Genomic DNA, 6,903 nt, shown 5'->3' on the forward strand with positions numbered 1-6,903 from the left:
CCATGTTTAGACACCATCCTAGAGTCTACATTTCCTTCAGACATTCATAAAAATAAGACTTTCCAATATCAGTTGCCCTCAAGAAGAAGAGAGAATAGACTTTAAAAACAAATACTCCCTTCCCCCCTTAAATCTACAAAAGGAAAACAGTGAGAATAATTTGAAAATAGCATTTTGCCTTAGTTACTATCTATCCTGCAAGTATTCAGTCCTGTTGGGATTAATCTCACAACAGTACCTTTCTCAGAGAAATAAAATTCAAAAATGAAATAAAGTAAGTGACCCGGTATTCTCAGAATAAGCAGGAATACAGAATGTATAAAGAAAGCCCGAATTATAGCTGCTAGCCCCAAATAAACTGCCACCAAATAGCCACAGGAGGAAATGGGTGGAACATGGGAAGAAATTCAAAGCCTTTTATTACAAGTATAAAAAGAACTTTAATAGTTTAGGATATAGCTAACATTTTTATATTTTCCTGCTAAATTTGAGGTAATTTTAATAAAAATATCTCATTCATATTGACATGTGCAAAAAAATTAGCTAGGAAAAAAAAGACACTCTAAAAACATTTACGTGGAAGGATTCTAGGAACTTTGAAACTCCAGGATATTGGAAGATGAGTGATTCAGGAGAGCCAGTTCCATAAGACATGGGCTGCATTATAACACTATAATAATTAAAAGTAGTTCTGTTGTCAAATTAAGAAAGGATCGACAGTTAGCAAGAGAAGAGATAAAATACAGAAACAAGCTCTGGTCTGTATTTTAATGTTCATACAAATAAATAGAAAATAGAAAAAGTGGTACAAAGAAACTTTTTCAGTAAACAATTTTGAAACCAATGTTTAAGTATTTTTAAAAAATCAAATTATTTTCATATTACACCATGTAACAGAATGAATTTCAGGTAAATTAAACAGCTAATTTTAAAATAACAATAATTTTTATAATTCATAAAATATTAGTGAGAATTTATATTATATACACACAGAAGAGATGACCTGGTTGAATATATAATCAAATTTAAGAGAAAAATAAGTGAAGAAAAGAAAACTATAAAATGCAGAAAACAAAGGAGAAACACTAAGCAACAGGTTAGTGAAATTTTTAGGGTTCATGTGATTCAAAGTAACATGATTAAAAGAGAAGGAATTTACAAAATAATATTTTTATAAAAATGAAATTCCAGTGGAAATAACAAGCAGTGAGTAAGTAAAAGCAAACTGCACACACACAGCAGAAGTAAAAATCATTTCCAATTATTTATGGAAAAAAAATATCAGTACCACACGCTAACCAATTGCGCAACTGGAGCTCTTAAACTCATTTAAAATTGAACACATTTAAGTACATATGAAAAATTATTTTTCAGCTACCAATGTCCTTAAATATATTACTATATATTACATGTGTTATATATTTAAAGTAGCTAAGTTATGTCAACGACAATGCAATTTATATTCTATACACAGCTGATGAGAAGTGGATAAGTCTTTCTGAAAGGCAGTCTGGCAGTACTTATTATAAGCCTAGATATGTTTATATTCTTTAGCTCAATAGTTCCATTTTAGGTTTTAAAAGATTTATGGGAATCTATCTTAAAAATCATAAATATGGATAAAAGTACACATGAATTACCAAAAATTTGTCTGTTTTTAAAATATAAAAAGAATTACATATAAAATAATGGCTTCAAAATAGTGAAATCATCAAAAATATTCAAAGCATCTTATTATGGAAATTTAAGTATCATTGATAGTGCCATGAAAAAAGTGCTCAAAATATGATATTGAATTTAAAAATTTTAAATTTACTTCAACATTATGGACCTTGTATTGTTTTAGTTACTTCTATTAAAAAGGGTGCAGTTAAAACGCACTGCAATTAACAGAATCAGCTGGCAGTGGATGCCCGTCCGTCCTTAGCCATTTCCTCACCTTTCCCCTCTCCTTCCGTATCCCCATGACTTCCTTCCTTTTCCTTTATTTCCCAAGTTTTCTAGAGAGAGCATGAATTTATTTTGCAACTAGAAAATGCTAAGCAAATAAAAAAACAAGGGTGCTAGGCAGAGGAAAATGTAAAAGAATTGATGAGATAAAAGCCTGTTGGGATTTTTTAAAATTAAATCATAGCTGTGTCCATTAACGCAATCATGGGGTGCAATGTGCTGGTTTTACATACAATTTGAAATGCCTTCATCAAACTGGTCAACACAGCCTTCACGGCATTTTCTTAGTGTGTTAAGACATTTTTTGATGAAGTTGTTAACTACTTCCTGACCATCTTTTTCCCCTGAATTAGTTTCTGTGACACATGGGAGCTTTGGTTCTCCTTCCACCACACTGGTTTTGCTAATCCAGCCATCACATGCACCAATTTGCCTCTCATCTCCTCCACCTCTGAACTTTGCAGTGAGTCAGTGCCCAGTCTTAGTAGCTCCTGCCTCCTTGGCTGTACTCACACCCTTGGAGGCCCCAGACTAGTTTCCTGGCTTTCACACCACCTGTGTGTTATACGTATGTGAAGCCTGGACAACTCCTCTGAAAACCAGGCATAATCTGTTTTTGGCATTGCCCTTTGGATTTCTAAAAGGTATTTCAAACTTAACATAAGCAACAGCAATTTCCTTGTCACCTTCTCCAAATTTATAAATGCCAATTTGATCCTCCAGTCATTATGGACAAATACTATCAAATTATTCCTGAGTAGTTTACCATCTCCACCCCACCCAATTCATTAGCAAATCTTGTTACTTTTATCTTCAAAATATACCTACAATCAACCATTTCCAACCACATTGATTGTTCCTATACACATATTTGAGTTGCAATTAGCCATTGCCTCATTTTTGCCATGGTCCCCTAGTTAATTTTCATTCTTTCATCCTTGTCCCCATGGTACTTCTCTGATCAAACAATCAAATGCCTTCCCATGGCACTTAAAATAGGTTTAAAGTTCCACATAATGTTCTGCGAAGTCCTACAAGGTTTGGCACTATTCTCATTTTTCTGATGTCATCTCCTACCACTCTCTTCCTTATCGCAGGCTTCTTCTCAGTATATCCCATATGTACTGCACCTGCTTGTCCTGGAACATCCGCCCTTGCTTCTCCTCCGAGGCTCTACAGCATCTCATCAGGTATTAAAGGTTCCCGCTCTGACAGCAGCACTCCTGCACTCTCTCTATCTTGTTTCTCACTATTTCTTTATCCATTGCTCACTTTGCACAGTAGATTTTTTGTTTACTTGTTTAATGTTTGTCTCCCTTGTGCTATAATATGAGAGCTAAAATCTTAGACCTAAAATCCTACAGCTTCGTACAGCATCTTGTTTAGATTTCTTTCTCAATACTTGTTTTCTGAATAAAGAATCAATTAATCTTACAAGCCACATGAGTGTATAAGACAAACACATCAATGAAGAAATTCTATAGAGTAAAGTAAGTCTTAATAGGTACTAAGTTCATTATAGCTTATATCATTCTAGGTTAAAAATATGCTTACAAATTATAAGCAATAAACACATGAAGGCCTTCAAAGCATTCACAAGAATTTGCGCTGAAATCATTTTGCATGGGTTCCAAAAGTTTATACAATATCTACTCTTTCAAATTCTCAGAAATAGACCATGACCACTATGTTTCTTACTGAGCCTCAGGCATATAAGGATTATTTCCAAGTCATAAAAAATAAACATCCCTCTGAAGTATAAGTTGAGTAACAGCATCAAAAAATGGCCAGATATGAATCTTTTCTTATACTTTAAATATTTCTTATTCTTAATATCAAATTGACTTATAAGTGTTACTCCATGTTCAATATAATTTTGTTTTTTTCTCAAATCTTTGTGTTGTAGAATGCATCCTTTCTATAAATAAATGTTAGGGGATCAAATTATATTAGATGCAATATAATTTTCAGTCAATAGTTTATGACTGCAAGGTTCAAGTGTTAAAAATATAGTTACGTATTGACAAATAATGAACACTTTGTGCTCCACGGCATCTATCCATCTATTTTTAACATTCGTTAACATAAGTCATATTAGAAGAAAGACCCCTTAGTTAGAAGACTTGATTTTACTATATCCTGTTTTTGAAAAACAGCTGTGATTCTAGTGCAATCTTTATCCTCTTGAAAGTCTAGCATTTTTTTTAGACTATATCTAAGAGAAAGCAGGAACATCCTTTCTGTTACTTACCTATATTCAATCTCTACAAATCCCATTTGGTTATCTACAGTTCTGTAAGACCTGTGTTATTCACCTAGCTTAATAAGTCTACAAAAATATTATGTTAATGTCTTTGAAATAGGTTTATGTTAAGTCAGGTGAAAAAGGCTCAAGGTAAACATACATTGGATTATAATGGAGATCAGAAAAAAATATTTTGCAAGACTTAGTGAGAAACAGCATTTGCTATTAATCAGGATCTGACATGAATTCTAGTAGTTAGATAGACGCTCTGGTAATTAAGTAGCAGATTTGTTAATCAGCATGGAAGAATGGATTTCAATAGCTGTGACTGAGATAGGGAAAACATTCCAAGTGTAAGGGAGAATTGAGATGTTATACAGAGTTCAGATCTAAAGGGCTATGTATCTGTTATTTACTGATGCATAAAGAAATCACCTTAAAACTTCATGCTTTAAATCACAAGCATCTGTTACTATATATGAGTCTCTGTCTCAGCGAGATGGTCCTTCTGTTGATCTAGGTGATTCTGCTGACCTGGCCTGGGCTCACACATGTATCTGTGGCCAACTGATAAGTGAATCGGCACTGGCTGGTCTCGGACAGCCTCCCTCACATGTCTAGTGCTAAGTCAGTTGTCAGCTGTGTTGGTGCAAATAACTGAGCCAGATTTTTCTTATCACCCAACAGGGTTATTCAAAGAGTGATGTCAGGATACAGAGAGTTCAGAAGCAGGACACAAGAGCTCAAAAGGTCTCTTGAGGCCTGGATCTCGAATTGGCAAACTGTCAAAGCAAAACTGGAGGTGGAGTAGTATTTACAATTTGATGTATAGAGCTACAAAATCACATTTAAAAAGGTGTGACGGTAAGAAGGAGGAGGATTTGCAGCCTGTTAGCACTCTATCACCAAGAAATCCAAGAAATAGCATACTGATATTTGGGGCATTAATGAATAATAGAAAGTTATTCCAGCTTTCCATATGCAGAAGAATGAATAAACAGAATCAAACTTTGAGATTAACTGGCAAGCCACGAAAAATAGGTTGCAAGGGGGAATAAACTGAAGATGGAAAAAGCAGTAATGGCATTAATTTCAACATATATTTACTTAGTACTGAGGGCTGGAATTCAGTTTATAGACATCAAAGGGAATGGAAAAACTAAGTTGCAAGTGTGGAATTGACCAAAAATGGATGTTTTAAGTAATAAGAGAGAAAACTATGGTTCTCCAAACTATGGTTGTGGCATGTTAGGTCTGGGCAGACATGAAAAGAAAGGACACAGTTTTAAACAAAATTTGATATAACTGTGTTGTATCATGGAGTATTTATTTATTTAAGCATAGAGAAAATTTGTTAATTCCTGCCAGAAATCACCACAATCAATAACATAACACTAGAATTCCTTTACAAGGAATACAGTCCTCTCGAAAACTTGTGCTGCTCCCCTTGCCTTCCCATTGGTACTTTTTCTCTGCATGAGAAAATCCATACTTTCTCTTCTTGAGTTTTCAATCAAACCAATATCTTTCAGGATATGCTTCTGAAGACTTTCAAAATTGATTTATCCTCTGGAGGGAAACTATAAATCTGTGAACTCATGGGTTGAGGAAAAGCAAAAATATTCTGCAAATCTATAGCTATTTTCTTTTCCTTGAATTTCTCTGTTTTCTTCAATTTATCAATAACTGCATCTAGAGCCAGTCCAACTTGTTATTTATAAATATGCTCCTTCAGCACGCACAGTATGGACTCGGCACACTGTAGCCTGTGTTTCTGTTTATTGATGTCATAAAAGGGGAAAAATAAGTGTCCTGTCTTTGAATTAGCTCAGCTCTTACACTATTTATATAATCTTTTCAGTGCTCATGTATGAAAATGACACCTCTCATTTACTAAGCACTCTCCAACACAAGGATATTAGGGGCTGAATTGTGGGTCCTCCAAATTCTGGACCCTCAGTACCTCAGCTGCCACTTTATTTGGAAATAGAGTTGTTAAAGATATCATCAGTTAAGATGAGGTCATAAAGATGAGACTTATTCTAACATGACTGGTGTCCTTATAAAAAGAGAAAATTTGGATAAGGAGATAAGTACACAGTTCATCTGACATGAAGGTGAAGGCTGAGATCTATAAACCAAGGCTCACCAAATCTTGACAGCAAACCACCAAATATCAGGGGAAAGGAATTAAATAGATCCTCAGAAGGAATTCTTCTTGAGACTGCAACATAGAAACTCTGCTTGGACCACCACCTGAGGCCTTGCAAAATTCAGAATTAAGACTACAGCAGCTCTTACCTCAGTCTCCAGTCTGCCCTACAGATTTTGAATTTGCCAGCCCCATTGCCAAATTCCTTAAAATAATTATGAATATCTCCTCTATACAGATAGATATATAGATGGCAGATGATTAAACAGTTATAGATATGTATACATTAATAGACACATGAATAGCTATAAGTAGGATGTTTATCCTGTTGGTTCTGTTTCTCTAGAGAACCTGAATACAAAGGAATTATGCAACTTGCTAATGAACAAGCTACAGCCACTCCCATTTTATACATGGGGCTGATTTTTAATAGGTTTAGTAACTTTCCCAAGGTCACAGGCCTTTAGGTGACAAAGGAGATGCAAATCTATGTCTCTGACTTAACAGCTCATTATCTGAGACACTGTAATAGTCAGTAATACATTGACTCAAATTG

Source organism: Otolemur garnettii, unplaced genomic scaffold, assembly GCF_000181295.1.
Source record: "Otolemur garnettii isolate 467f Iridium unplaced genomic scaffold, OtoGar3 scaffold00143, whole genome shotgun sequence".
Taxonomy (NCBI): domain Eukaryota; kingdom Metazoa; phylum Chordata; class Mammalia; order Primates; family Galagidae; genus Otolemur; species Otolemur garnettii.